Source organism: Lissotriton vulgaris, chromosome 3_1, assembly GCF_964263255.1.
Source record: "Lissotriton vulgaris chromosome 3_1, aLisVul1.2, whole genome shotgun sequence".
In the NCBI taxonomy this organism is placed as follows: Eukaryota; Metazoa; Chordata; class Amphibia; order Caudata; family Salamandridae; genus Lissotriton; species Lissotriton vulgaris.
The window spans coordinates 1,078,169,512-1,078,185,485 of NC_141689.1; positions in this window are offsets into that span (position 1 = coordinate 1,078,169,512).

Below are 15,974 nucleotides of genomic sequence, written 5' to 3' on the forward strand. Positions count from 1 at the left end.
CAGATCAGCAGGGAAATGTGTATTATTCTGTGGACAGGTTGTACAATGAAGGAGAACATTCCCCGTATGATGAACTCCTGCCATGGAATCAAGGCAATCGCTCCCCAGTTATCAATCTTGAGCCACCAAGAAATGAGGTAAACTCACCTTATCCTTCAAATGGTCCTATAAGGAATACATACAGTCATCAGATCAATCTGTATCAAGATGCAAACCCATGGTATCCAAACGATAATGACCTGGTGTATGGCAAGGAGCAGCCAAGGAACTATGAAAACACAAGGTACCATTCTGGTGCTCCATTTGTTCAAAGGGAAGCTTTACTTTATCCTACAGGAAACTCCTGGGATTCAGGCAACCATATCCATGGTCACAGGGACTCAGAAAATCATGCAAAGACGCAGTTATGGGGCAATAATGTAGATACACTCGTAAGAGGTCAAACAGAAATCTCTCCGCAACCTGGAGGGTATCCAGATGACCAGAGGAGAGTCCCGTCTCATTCCAAGGGGGTCATGCGGAGCTATGGAGAACAAATTGCAGGATTTAGTTCTCTAGAGCAGAGATATCGTGGCAAGGCTGTGTCTGGTACTAGGGGCAACCCTATGGTCTACAGCGAAGGTGCAGAAGACCCTTCAATGGATCCATTATGCTGCAAAGGCAACTCTCCAGTCAAAAGCGAAAATACATTTCCAAAAAATTATGACTCTCCATATATCAATCTGCCCCTGTGGGAAAAACAAGAGCATGTCTCTTATCAAGGGAACAGCCATTCAAAGCATGTCAGGCATGTGGGCGACGCCAGTGGAATTGGGGCCAGTCAAGGAAACAACTCTTCTTTACCTGAAGGGCAAATGATTGGCAAGGAAGAAATGATGTTGCCTCTGAAAGTAGAAAAGCTAACCAAAGAAGAGGTTGGGGCATGCTGCAGCAACCACTCATTACGAAGGGATGAAACTCCTTCAAATACTGAAACTGGTGAAACTAAGCTGGAAAGTGGAAATTTTTCAAGGCAGAAAGTTGGCAGCCATATGCACAATGCTACTGCTCACCAGCTTCAGGAAAACAAGCTTGCCAGGAGAAACAAGGTGATTATCTCTATTACCAGAAAGGTTTGTGCAGGTCCTGCTACTGCTCGACATGACATCAGTAGAGGAGCATCCCCTGAAGGAAACAAAAAGAAATATGTAAGTACCATCAATTATATGAAACAATTATCCAAGCAGAACTTACGAAGGGTGCCATGCTTCAAAGGCAAGTCAAGTTCTATGTCAATTGGCATCAAAAATACTTCAGCTCTTGATCCAACGGTAAACCCCTTGCCTGCTGAACAGGCACTACCCAAAGGAAAGCCAACAGTGAGGCCAAGTCCAACAACAAGGGGGAACATCCTTCCAACTCTGATAAAACAAGACATTCCTCCTTCTAGAAACCCACTTTATGGGAAAATACCACCGTCAAAGGAAAGGACATCAGACTATAGCGCAAGCAAAATGTATCCTTGACCTGAGCCTGCAAGCAAGAAGTATCCAATCATAAAACAATAAATGACCAATAAAATGTGCTGACAGTGCAAGGGCAAAGCTAATAGTTGTAAGTGAAGCTTAGCATTAGTCGCAAACAATTTGAAATTAAGTAGATCTATTGTTTTACTGAGATTTAAGAGGTTTATGTTTATGTGTATCGCTTACAGTGCTCCGTATAATACCTGAAGGATCGTATTGTAACTAGGCCTGGTGTATGCATGAGAGCCAGTCTCCTAGGGCACATCACCTAAAGGCTGCACTTTCTGAGAAAGCCTAGAAGCCTCCCTTCCTTATGAGAGATGCCCTGACCCTTGAGGAGAAAGAAGCCATCCAGAACAAAAAGCTCAGAGTGTAATCGTAATCGTAATCATACGCTCTTGTATAGCGCCTTATCACCGTAAGGTCTCAAGGCGCTTGCTTTGGGAACCCGTCCTGGTCTTTCCCTGCGAGATTTCCCCTACTGGGCATCCCCAAGGTGAAGACCAGGCATCCCATCGCGGTGGGGCCGTAGTGGAGATTAAGCAAGCTATTTCCCAGAGTTGCAGAGTGTGAACCCACGATTCGAGTAGGCACCGAGGTGAGAATTATCAAGTCCGTGGACATTATGAGCTCAAGACCCTGCCGCGTTGGGAATTAAACCATGGTCCCAGGTCTGACCTCTGCATCAGGGTCTGCCTCCTCTAACCGTTGAGCCACACTTCTCCAGAATGTTTGCAGCTTGTTGAATAAATCCTATCAGAGAGTAAAGTCCAGGTGGACCCATGTGTGTAAGGGTTTCCCCGGACTTCTTGACTGGTTCAAGGTGTGAACCACGTCAACACTTCTGCTAGTATCAAGCATTGTATGTAATCAGCAGGCTGCTGTGATTGAGGGACTGGTTGCTCTGGCTGCCCACATTAAAGGCAGAACACTATGTAGTCAAGGTGGGAGACCTGATTGGCGTGAAAGACATCCACAAGATCAAGATCGGCCAACGGTCACACAGCCCACCCCAGTATGCCTTCTGCACCCAGCCTAGAGGAGCTACTGCTCCCTATTATGAAAGCGGTCAGGTGTGCCATTGTCCTGAAACCTTCAAGTGATCTTGTTCTCAGGGAGGCCTCAGTCTCTTCAAGTCAAGAGCCACTGTCACTGGGACTAGACCACTGCATGCACCTGTCCTGCACTACCCCATTGCAAAAACTAATTGCAGGCAACCACAGGGTTGAAAAACTGAGAGTGGCATGAGAGACAGAGTCCGAGGTCTGCGGAAGAACTTATGATATATGTTAAGTAAGAGGTGAAAGCAAACTGAACTATTGGACTCAACTACAACTTAAGGGTGATTTGAGTGAACTGTAACTGTGCCTTATGGATGCCTTGTCCCAAGTGAAATGCCAGGGATAATAGATGCTGGTGGGGGCTCCATTAGTAGAAGGAGAGTGTTGAAGAATGTAACTCCTCAAGGAAGCTGTAAACAGGATCACCGCCCTATGTCTCATTACACTAATTGCTCTGTATAGTATTATATTATGCTGTATGATTAAAGAACATTCTTGTAATTCAGAAGAATAGCACTGGGCTGAAAAATGTATTCTTGTGTCTGTTGGTTGACTGTTGAGTTCTGAACTCTTGCCCCTCACACTTTTTTCCTTGCAAAGGCTCTGACTGCTTGCCCTCACTACCTGAGAGTCATGTGTTGAAATGTCTTAATTTTGTTTTAACTCTCTGGCTGACCTAAACGGTAGCATTAAGGTTGCACTGCCTCTATGCCTACTCGTTCTACTCTGTACTGGTGCTGTGCAGTAGGGATTTGCAGTTGGCCACTTTGACATGTGCTTCAACCTGAGGTAGACTTTCCACTGCTTCAACATAGAATGAGGCGTGTGCCTGTTTTGGGAAATGTTCAGCCCATGGCTACACACAAGAGTTCCCCAAGCAGAGACAGCCAGTGATGCATCTATTTGCTTGCACACTTACCCTCTCAGTTTGTCTAGTCTTCAGTATAGGGATTGTGCGTAGTAAGAATTCACAGGTCTGGAGCTGTGATTGACATGACATTGCTTCACCAGCACATCACAGCACTTCACATGTAATTCAATGTGGCCACTAGAGTTTGTCTGGCAACCCAGCAAGAAAACCTGTAGATGAATGTAAATTGAACAGTAGAGACATAAAATCCTCAAATTTCTAAAGTAAACTGTAAATACAGAGTAAAATCCACCTGCTGTATTTCCTCCACAATAATATCCCTACACCAGAGGATATTGGGCATTCTTGATATCGAAGTGGCTAACTTTAACAAATGGATCACCAATACCCTTGACCTAATGGGGCCTGTTAGACCCAGTGGTTTCTGGCTGGCATACATCGTAGCAAGTCAGAATTCACCGTCCCAGATAAGATGAGTAAGATTCACGTGTTCGATAACCTGTGCTCATCCTTTGGTAACTTGGCATTGAGCATTCAGGCTTATCCTCAGGGCCCAAGTATAAAGTATTGGCATAACTCCACCCTTGCAACAAACTGCGTATGCCACAAAAAGACTCCACACCGTATGTATAAAGCACTGGTCTTTGTATTTCATACACATTGAAATCAAAACGAGATACACATTGTATATACACTTAACTGTTATATGCAATTATCAAAATTTCCTGTTAGCAGTAGAATGACATGAACATATATGCCCTAATCAGAGGTATTCATCCAAAACAACATTCCCCAATATCGCATACCCGCAACAGTTGCAATTGTCAAGCAATTACAGGTCTTGTACTATGCTTTCGGATCCAGCCCCTCAGTCACTCAACTACACCAGCCAACAATACACGTTGCCCCTCCTGGCGCCATGTTGATGAGATTTTTTAGGAACCACCTATAATGAAAATAAACAGTTACTTAGTTTTGTCCCTCCAGATTAGACCACCATGCGCCCAGCAGCTCCTGCACAAGTGCAGGTTCACTATCCCCCTTGTAGACAAAAGATTGTGACCCAGGAAGCTGGTGTGCTTACACTTAAAGGAGACATTTTTAACCTTATGCGGGGGTGCAAACTTCTGTAGCTATTCGCAGCCAGCCATAAGTGCCCACAAGGCACAACCAAACCCCTCGGGCCTTGTCACGATGTTCTCCACAACAAAGTACGTTGTGGCGTGGGTCCAGGGAGAGGGAGCCGGCGACCTTGAATGGAGGCTGCGATGTCAGGCACTGTTGTTCTCCTGATCTGGAGGTCTAAGACAGTCTCAGCTCAGGCCCCCTAACAACCCCCGTACACCTTACACTCCAGAGTGCAAGCAAGCACAGGTCCCCTGGCTACATGCATGGGTCCCTCAGACTCTGCAAGCTTCCCACACACTCCTTAAACTCCTGACAACCCAGGACTTCAGGTGCACTGCTGATCTTTACGAGCACACTCCTTCGCACAGTATGATGATGGTGTACCTCAGATTTTATGATGGAGACAGGTCTGGCTCAAATACGTGCGTCTCTCCCACGCAGCCTGAACCATAAATGCATCTTACCCATGCATTCTTCTGTATCGAATGCCTTTACCACACAACTTTATGGTAAAGGCATGAATGGTAAAAGGGTATACGTGGCTAAAGTTGAGACCTCTCCCCTCCCGCCCTAAACTACAAACTCCCTACATGCCCTCCCGGCCCTGAGGTTTGAAAACCCCGACCCCCTCCCACCCTGCATGCTGTCCCTAACTCTTAGCTTAAACTACCCAACTCCCTCCCACCCCGCAGTGTCCTAAACACTACCCCAACCCCTTCCCCTGCCCTTAAGCCTAAAACCATAAACCCTATTTTTTAAAACTACTCCCGACCCCCCAGCCCTAAAAACCTCCTGCCTTCCCCATAGCCCTAAAAACTGTCCTGACTACCTATTACCCTCCCCTGCCCTAAGGCCTAAAACCCTAACCCTTAGCTGACACTACACTGACCTGCTCCCACCCCCGCACTGTCCCTAAGACTACTCTAACACCTTCCACTGTCCTTAAGCCTAACACCCTAACCTCTAATTAAAAGAATTACTACAAACCTCTCCCAGCCCTCTAAACTACCCCAATCCTCCACCAGTCCTGTTAACTACCAGACCCTGAGGCCTAAAAAGGACCCCGCTATTCCCTAATCCCTAAAAACTGTCTGACTACTAATTCCCTTCCCTTGCCCTAAGGCCTAAAAAGTTGAACCTTAGTTAACACTACACTGACCCGCTCTCACCCGACCCTCCGCTCCAGCCCTGAATTCTACTCCAGCCACCCAGCCCTAAAAACGACCCTGTACCCCTCCCCATCACTGAAAATAACCCCCTCCCAAGCCCTGAAAGCAACGCTTTGATCCCCCAGACCTGTAACTATCTCCCCAAACCATACAAATTACCCCCAAACCCAGACCCACTTACCTCACGCCTCCTCCGCCAAGGCCCAAGGTCTACCTGGTTCCGGGTTCCGCCAGCAGCAGCCAGTTGCTAGAGTACACACAGCCTTAACCATGCATATGTGTGGTTAAGGCAAGCGTGGTTGCGCTTGCGTTGTCTGAACACACGTGGCTCTGCCCAAGTTCTGACTGTTCCCCTATACGTCAGGACGGTCCTTGTCCCAAACAATGGTCACTTTCACCCATTTCCGCCACACCCTGCCTGGTCCTTACGATCTCATAGAAACAGTCCCTGGGATCTCATAGACAGAAGGCCAGCCAAGCAGCCTTTAGAGAGTACCTAGTGTCCTGGGCCATGACAGCTGGCACTTAGTGGCAAGCCAGCAACGTCCAGACAAAATCCACCAAGTGATAGTCCCCTTCCATGAGCACAACAAGTTCCAGTCCACCACATGTTTGTGGCTAATCCCAGTTGCAGTCCATCCTGCCCTAATGATCCCTCTTGTCTATGTCCCAGCGTCGAACCAGCGTAGTATAGTTCCAAATCCAAAAGCACCTCTACTTTCGGAGGCAAGAGCTCCAGTAGTTATACCCACAATAGCTATTCAAGGCACACTCATTTCAAAAGGCCACCTTCCAAATGCATAGTCCTTCTCTAAATTTTGTCCTGTCGACCATCCTCCCCAAGCAGATTTGATTACTATCTTTAATGGGGCCAAGACACTGCTTCTTGGAATGCATGTGCCAATTTCACCCCCACGTAATTGTGTCAGAATGACCTCTCAGAGCCAGAGGTATGCAGTTTCTCTTGAGCCCCTAGTTTATGGCCTTATATCAGGAATGCACAGATGTAGCTACCCCCGAGAACCCAGATTTGAATTGGAGACAGGCCGACAGGCACACGGAGCCACAAGCATCGAAATGCCCACTTTCCCAAAGTGACATTTCCACATGCATAATGTCGGATCAACTCATACTACCAGAGAGGATTCGCTATTAAGAATGATCGATATCAAACACTATTCTGCAGCTATTCTGTACATAGGAAATACTGCTCAATAACCTTTCCTCAAATTCCCCCATGCTAATAAATGGCAAGCCAAATACAGTAACCTGCGCACAAAGGCCCCACCAGGCCAGACCTGTGGCAACATCTATGAACTACCTCCTTGGATGGCCCAACCAGTGCTACAGGTCCACAAAGGAGCATTTGAGGTACATGCCCTGGGTAAATGCCTTGCCCTTTGACAAAGGACTTAAAGGTAACTCGAATCCGCCAATCATGTATACACCAATCACCAGTATGTATTTGACAAGCACAGCATCAAATGGGCTCAAAGTCCTAAGCCAGCAAAACAAGATCCAAACATGAGGTCAGTAGTCAAAAAGATCAGGGAAGACCATGCCAAAAGATGCCAGGTCTAACAGCGCCACTAAACCTCAGTTGGCGAATAGGACTAAGCCTTCAGCCCCTTGGTTCTCCTCCTCATTAAGGGAAGAGAAGGGTCAATGTAAAAAGTTGGAACAAATTTGGAGAAAGACCTACTGCCCAGAAACCAAGGTTAGATATAGAGAAGCACTTAGACATGGTCAGAAATCATCTGTAGAGCTTAGAGAGAGTATTTCTCTTCTCAGATCTTGGCGCCTGCAAATTCGTCATGCAAAGTATCTAAAATTGTTCACTTGTTTCTTTCTCCTGAGGATACACAAAGCAATTTTAGTCCTTCCTGTAAACTCTGTAATGATTTAACCATGCCAATTCAAAGTCCTCGTCTCTCGCTTTTTTTCACAATTCCAGAGAAAGTTTCTCAGAAGGAACTAGAGAAAAGTAAAGTAGGATCCAAGGCAGACCCCTGCCCACCTCGAATCCTAAGGATGATTTCCCCCACCATCAACACTGTGCTTTATACATTTTTGAAGCACCTCTTTAGAAGTAGGTCTTTTTACCTCTGACTGGAAACTAGATTTCCTTTTGCCTCTACTTAAGGAACCTAATGTAGACCCCACCATACTGAACAATTTTAGACTCATCTCCCTTCTGCCAGCGGCTGCTAAATCCTGGAGAAACTGGGGGTTATAGAGTACATCAAAGAGGACCTGGACTGTGGACATTCAACTATTGTGGTTCTTCTTGACCTACCTGTGGCGTTTGGTACTGTCTTGCATGCCACCCTTTAGACAGATGTAGAATGGAAGGCATCCAAGGCAGGGCACTCTGTTGGTTGAAATCTTTCTTATAGAATAAATCACAACTGGCTCATCTCCTTCCTTTTTCGCCCCCCAATTCCCTTCTATATGGAGTCTCTCAGAACTCAGCTTTGAGTCCTAAAATCTTCAACCTATATTTAGCACCACTGGCCCAGCTGATTGAATCTTGGAGTGTACAGGTGGTGTCATGAGGAGTACCTGCAGGGCGGTGACATGGGGAGGGGCAGGGTGGGGGGTAGTAATGTATGGATTACGGAGCTTCCAAGGTAAGTAAACATTTAAATAAATAAAACTAATTTCGTTGAGTGCACTGCATCCCCAAATGCGATGCAGTGCGCGCAACGAAATTCGTTTTATTTCTCTAAATGTTTACTAACCTGTACAACTCCGTAATCCATACATTACTACCCCCCACCCTGCCCCTCCCCCTCCCCATGTCACCGCCCTGCAGGTACTCCCACTGCCAGACGCGGCTGCCTACCAATGAAGCTGCTTCAGATGAGGCATTATATAGTGCAGAAGAGGAACTTTCCAGATCAGTCCTACTTCTGCGTTTTGAACAATCTGGAGTCTTTGACTTAGAAAAGCACGGAGGCTGCAACAAAGACTGATAGCTTGGTCTAAATGGGAGGTTACCAAAGTGTAAACCACCGTTTTCCGTGTAGCCACCAGGGACGTGTTTTTCTCCTCTGCGGTCCCCCCCGCCATTGTAATATGGCGGGGGGGGTGGGGGGGGAATTCAGGGAAGTATGTCGGGCGGAGTGCCCCTGCCAGCCTGGCGGGGGCAATCCGCCCGACATCCTAATGGGCCCCTTAGTGTTTACAGATTGCCCATGTGCAGAACATCACATCATTGCAGAAGACCCGAGGGAGTCTACAATGAAATGGAGATTTCGGATCTTTTAATGTCAAGTTTCGGGCAATTGGTGGTGCTGGACCAAGGCCAAGCTGAAAAAGTAATTTGCTGTTTTTTATTCGAGAGTAGAGGCTAGAATGTCTTTCAGCACTTTCTCAACTACGCGCTGCAACGGGAAGAAGATTATAATGAATTTCACATTGCTGTAAAACTGCCTCAAAACTATTTTGAAGGACAAAAGAATGTGCTTGTTTGTTTACAGACCCTTTTTTTTCACTCGTCCAATGGCAAGATGAACATTTGAACACTTTAGAACATTTTTAAAACTCCTGACAGTCAACTTTACAGTTAATCTGGGACCTACTAGTTGCAAGGTGTAGTTTGAAAAGGTGCAAGAACTCTTCTTGGCATGTGAAGCTTCATTACTGGATTAATTAAAAAAAATCTTAGAAGGAAATTAAGCATCTTGGCATGTCTTTACTAGCTCCGGTTGCATCAAGGGTTGGAACAGAGCCCCAGTGATTATCCCTTGCCTAGCAATGTGTAAAAATGGGGAAAAACCAACAAATTATTATTGTAAAGCCTTAGCAAATATGTCAAATACCAAAAAATGGCTCCACAGTGGGGTGGGGAAGCAGGGGCTCTGCCAGATGTGACCACTTCTGCAGGGTATGCAGAGGTGGAGGTAAACTGGATGCACGGTGTGTAGTGGATGAAAAGGATGAAAAAAGATATCTGTCTCACGGAGTGGTTTAGCTAGTGTTAATGGTGAGTGAGGTTTTCTCCAACTTTCCCAGTCCACCAGTACTAGATTGGGACTAAGTTAGGCTGGGAAACAAGAGACATGTTTCATGACTTCTTTTCTTTGGTTGGAGTATTCACCGTCAGGCTGTCGAAATATGGGTGCACCATTTTCGCTTTGTCGTGAAGAACCACCACAAGATGAGCGTGCACCGTTGTGAGGACCATTAGAAAGGGTTTGAGTCTGGGTTTCTCCACCAAGAAAAGAATTGAATATACACCAAGCTCTCTCTCCTCCTCTGTAAACGGCATCGAGTGTCACTTGGTCAAGAGTTTCTGGACATGTGAATGAAGGTTAACATTTCTCTGTTGTTTTTAGTTAAACATTTGGGGCCAGATGTAGGTGGCCGTTTGAGGCCATTTACCGAGCGGTAACGGCCGATTTTGGCCGTTACCGTTCGGTAAATGGGTGACAGGTATGTAGGGGGCATTATTTTACCGAATCGGTAAAATTACCGATTCGGTAAAATAGAAATTCTGTAATTTTACCGATTCTGAGGCACCCAGATGTAGGTGGGACTCTTCAGAGTCCCAGAGGCCTTACCGAATCGGTATTTTACCATCAAATCCAATTTGATGGTAAAATACTGATTCCGGTGTGCATGGACATGTGTGCATGCACACCTATGCCATGTGACAGGCAGACCTGCTCTTAGGGCATGTATGCCTGCCACATGGCACCCGAGCCTGTTTTGGGGGTGCCATAGGGTGTCAAAGTGACACCCCCTGCACCCTTGTGAAAATCGGCATTTACCGATTCGGTCGGTAAATACCAAATCGGTAATGCCCATTCATTCCTATGGGCTTCAAAGCCCATAGGAATGAATGGGCATTACCGATCGGTATTTACCGAATCGGTAAATACCGACTTCTTCCGAAACAGTATTCCAGCACATCTGGAATACCTACATATCCACCCCTTAGATTTACCGATTTTTAATTACCGAATCGGTAAAATTCGGTAATTAAAAATCGGTAAATCTATTTTACCTACACCTGGCCCTTGGTTGCTAACACATCTGATTCTGGTGGAATGGAAAATAACTCCTTCTCTTAGCCTCATCTGAGGCCATTTAGTACCAGTGACCTGAAATTGCACAAAGCCAAGTGCTGTATAAGTGACAAAGCCTTCCTCTCACCATCATTAGCTCTCTGGCATAGTCGGGTTTTGGGGTTTTGGAGGGTGTGTAGTGAAGTTCCTATTTTCCCAATAGGCCCTGCGCATTGGAATAACATAAACAGTAGTATCGACGTAGAAGTGCGGATCTTCCAGGCCTCTACTGACTATGCTAAACTTAATTAGGTTTGTTACCAACTAGCTCAGAGATCACTGGAAACTTTCTTGACTGAATAGGAAGTGATCAGCTTCCCTGGCACAGCCAAGAAGGGATTCAGTTTTCCAACAACCGTGCAACATGACAACTTTGCTCCTCAGATCAAGAGTCAATCTCTAGGGTCGTGTGAAACAATAGACAGTTATTTTACTCAGTCAGGTTGGTGCAGATTACTTTCACAATATGTAGAGAATAGAGAGACGGGCGTTGTCAATAAAAGGTAACATTTATTGAACAGTCTTTCTTCTCGTACAAGAGAAATGAATTGCCACAATTGCAAGACTTGTTATTATAAAAAGTACGTACAGTAAGATAAGTATTGCGAAATAATACTGTAAAAGCATTGATATGGTTTCTTAGCCATACAATGGTTTAAAAGGAATAAAACATATATACATTCATATATACATTAGGCTAAAATACTCAACTGGTGCTTCTAACTACGCCTACCCCAGTGTACCTGACTTAAGCCTAATACTTGGGAGGGGAGTAAGTAAGTAGCTTTAAGTTAAGTTGGTTTTGCCAAGGTTTGCTTCAAGAATTCTCTCTCAAGGGTTTAGTCAACACTATACCTCTGGAATAGAATGATGGAGGTCTGGTATCTCCCTCAGGGCTTGATATCCCAGTCACCCGCAAGGGTAGACTAGAAACGCCGGAGCTGGATTTCTCTGCAGGAGAAAGACAGCGTCTCTTCTTCAGCGCGTCGAGGAGGAGGAGGGGGGACAGCGTCCGCGGGCAGCTTGCATCTGCTGGGCTCTTTGCAGGGGACGGCAGTTCAGCTCCTAAGTTCACCACACCATCGTTCGCTAGTTAGCAGCGATAGCAGTAGCGATAGCAGCTATGGTATCATCAGCATGACAGCTTCTTCAGCAGCAGCGAGATAGCTGGCAGCATCAGCTTCAGCGAAACAACGGCAGACAGCAACACAGCAGCTATGGCATTGATAGCTTCAGCACAGCGTTTGTTTAAGGCAACGTTGGTAATATTTATACCTGAAAGGTGCCTTGTTTGACGTAAGTTTTTGGACATAAGACGTCAATAAAGATGGCACTAGGAAGTGATCGTTTATCAGTGCTCATTAGAGTTCTATTACTAATCAAAACACAGCAAGCGGGGATTTCCAGGTTTGCTGAGTTTTTATCTTGTTGAAGAACTCGGAGTGTTAATCTAGGAATCTCAGATAGTAACTTCTGCTATGTCATTGCACTAATTGGTTGCAAAGGAAGTGGCAGAGAAAGCTATTCTGGAATGTGGCTCTGTTCGTGTGAAGCCAGAGACGAGTTTCTGAATATTGCACTTGAACGGTTATGCCAATATAGGGAATAAATGGATTTATAGCCGAATAGGGGCATAAGGTCACAGTATCGATCAGGGTCCTAGATTAGAACGCAACACCCACTCCACGAATTCATGTCCATCAAATTACTAAAACCAGAGCAATAAGACGCATGTGTAACATTGCCCACCCCAAAATACATATATGCATTTGAAATAGGCGTATTAGTAATACGTGAAAATTTAGGTACTGTACGTTTTTGAAGCATAGAAATCATTCAAAAATTATAGCATATGAAATCAATGAACGATTATGCAAAAAGAATTACACATGAAATATCTCTGAAACAGAAGAAGGGCGAGATAATTTCATCACATATAAATGCATTGCAATAAAATGTGCTAGAGGCTGGTGTAAGGTTATTATGTCTCTAGATGTATTTAGAAATAGAAGTTGAAGCTTCTGTTCTCTATGAATAGTTTTACTTTAAGCAAATAATTTTTCGTGCCAAAAAGGGTGAATATTAAAAAGTGTTCAATTCAAAAGAATTATTGCTTAAACGGGGAAATTAGAGTTCCAACGCATTTAGCAGTTTTTGTTGTTCAAAACTGAAGGCCGAATTCAGAGTTCATGGGAACGCTGTGTGTCGGAATGCTTCTCCAAAGTTATTGTTTCTGTTCGGGTGAGAACATCATATCAGACAGGCTCTCAAAGAATTGGTCTACAAAATCAGGTGACAGTTTGACCAAATTCGATAGTGCTGTAACTTGGCAGGTGTGAGAATGATTGCTGTCATCAAAGTCGGGATCAGCAATGCTCACAGAAGGTCGTACCTGGGTGATGTTGCTTTTGTCACTCGCTCCACTGTTACCACCTAGTCATAGCACAGGAGTCTCAACGAATGCCGTCATCAGGATTGGTAGCCGCTGGGGACAACACAATGCGTGAGCCGTTATCGGACTTAGCAAAGTATCGATATCCATTGGTACTGCTGATGGAAGTGAAAGACAGATGTCCAACACGCACTCATCTCCGCATAGCATACATCGTAGTACAGGTAAGATGCAATTTTGCCATATCGGTCAGAATGAAAGGAACCAGGTCATGTTTAGATCTCTCAGCCTGGCCAATCCAAGGACTCTAGTTATTCTGTCCCGGTAGCGAATTGCTAGGATTGTTTCTTCCATTCCCATAGGAGTCATGTTTGAGCTGTGGCTTGCCATAACGAAGCAGGAGGGTCAAAAATAAAATCCCTGCTACAAGTCCCAAAAATAGGGGTATGCCGCCAAAAAAAGAGTGGACAAAATTTGGAACGATTCCCAGAATTGCATGAAATGGTGTTAGCAGTCCCGTAAAAATCGTCTTAAATATGCCTGGGATGCCTGTGGCACTAGACATGTTAAGGAGTTGGCTCAACATTTCTACGAAATGCACGGGGCAATTTGTTGATAAAAGGTCATGAACCTCCGTAGCTGTCCTTGCAACTAGAAGATCATACGTCTCTTTTGATGACGTTATGGGCACTGTTGTCTGTAAAAGCACAGACTTCATTTTGCTTAAAGTATCAATTCCTATAGAAGAGAAATGCAGACGAGGCCAGATGGGAGTCTCTGTGTCTCCAGGCCCGCTCGGGAACAATGCTTGCATACAGCATTTGACCGTGGAAGTTACGCTTACAAGATAACTTCTCCCTGGGACAAGGCCACAACATCTGTGATCCGTTCTTAGAATGTAACTCCCATTCGAAAGTTGCATAAAGAAGGGCTCTATCTGAGTTGCAGGTGTGAGAAGCTGGTGGCATGAAAGGTTGTTAGAATTACCTTCACAGGCGCCGTGTAAATTAATACCCTGGCACAAAAGTATACCGCTTAGTGAACGTTTACAGTTTTCACCACTAAGAAATACATTTTTGTCGCTGTCACTGTAGCATGAATGTGTGTATGGTAATTTCCATGCTGATTTAACATATCCTTTACCCAATCGTTCATACTGGCCAGTAGGTATGTATTCAAGGCACTTTTTAAATCGGAAAGTTGTTATCGGAATAGTGATAATTTCGTGTATTATCCATTCAATGACAGGACTCTCTGACATTGTCAATGGTAATCTCTCAAGTTTTTCGATGCTCAGGATTGTATAGTCTGCTCCTTTCTGTGCCAAACTGATTTGTTTATCAGTAAGGTTAAAAATGGAAAATAATGACGTTGTGTTGATTAAACGCCAAGGCACATAGCCTGAACGAAGATTTTGCAGCGTCCAGCCTAATTGTACAATAGAACGTAATTGTGACTGGCCATGCTTTAACATTAGCAAGTCTCTGTCTATTAGGTCAAAGGCAGAAGATACAATATTGTCCAACGAATATATTCTGGAGGACAGAGTCATTAACCCATTGTCCACTACAGAAAGTGATTTTTCCAAATTAATACGATCAATTTCTCGTATTTTTTCTGCTGTTTCAATTTGTGTGACTTTCCAAGCCTCGTTGTACGCAGCATAAATGCTGGCCGCTATGAAACGCTTTTGACGCTGTTTGCGTGGTCCAAGAATGAAATCGCGCAAATCAGCACCATCTTTTAGTAAAGACAAGTGTTGCTTAATTTCAGCCAGTGTGGATGATCCTAGCCATTCGAGGCAGAGTTTCCCTACACTGTATGTTGTTACTATCCCTGGATGTTGTCTCTGGGAGTATCTAGGGTCTTGTCTGGTCATTTTTAACCCCTGTGTTTTGTTCAGGAATCTATCTTGACAGCTGTTTGTGTCAGTAGGCTAGATTAACCACTTTTTCCAATCAGGATGTGTTCTGTTAAGATGTAAAATTTTAGTTACGTCTATCTCAATATCTGTTGTTGCATTATCAGGTATTGGCTTCGGAATAGACGGTTTGTTACGGTCTTTGATCTTAGCTAGGCCAAGACAGGATGTTTGGTGAATTGTGTCATTTAAAAACATCATTTGTTCTGGTATCATGCAGGTTCTGAATAGTGCTTCAAGACCTTGTACCTGCCAATCTTTTGTACCCCAAATGGTTTTTGTTTCAATGTTATTTTTCCAATAATCAAAACCAAATGTCATCATTTTGTCATAAAATGCTTCTGAATATATCAATTTAGAATTTGTCAGCATTGTTTTCATTCCTGTTTTATCTAACAGTTTGTAATAAAACGTTTCTGCATCACTGGTGTTAAACCCTGAGAAGTATTTGAATTTCTCAAAGAATGTTTTAGAACTGCTTTAAGGTGGTGTAGCACAATGTTCCCATTGATTATACTTAAAAACATTTCTAGGCTGTGCAGATTTATGCAAATAATGATCGCCATAATGTGTAAAACAGAATAACTGTTCATAACTAGACGAACCTTGTAAATAATCATGTTCTGTAAATCTAGCTGACATTACTAAATCAGACATCATGTCATTAATACTGTTAAAGTCCCAATCATCAGAGAATGTACTAGGTTTTACAAAGTCACTTAAGGAAACCTTCAGTTGATGAGGATACTTCAGGAACTCGACCGGACCATAGATCTCATAGTCAGTTTTCTCCCATACTACCCCACCAGGTATTGGAATGGCTGTGACATTTACTGTTGACAGTTCTCTTTTCTT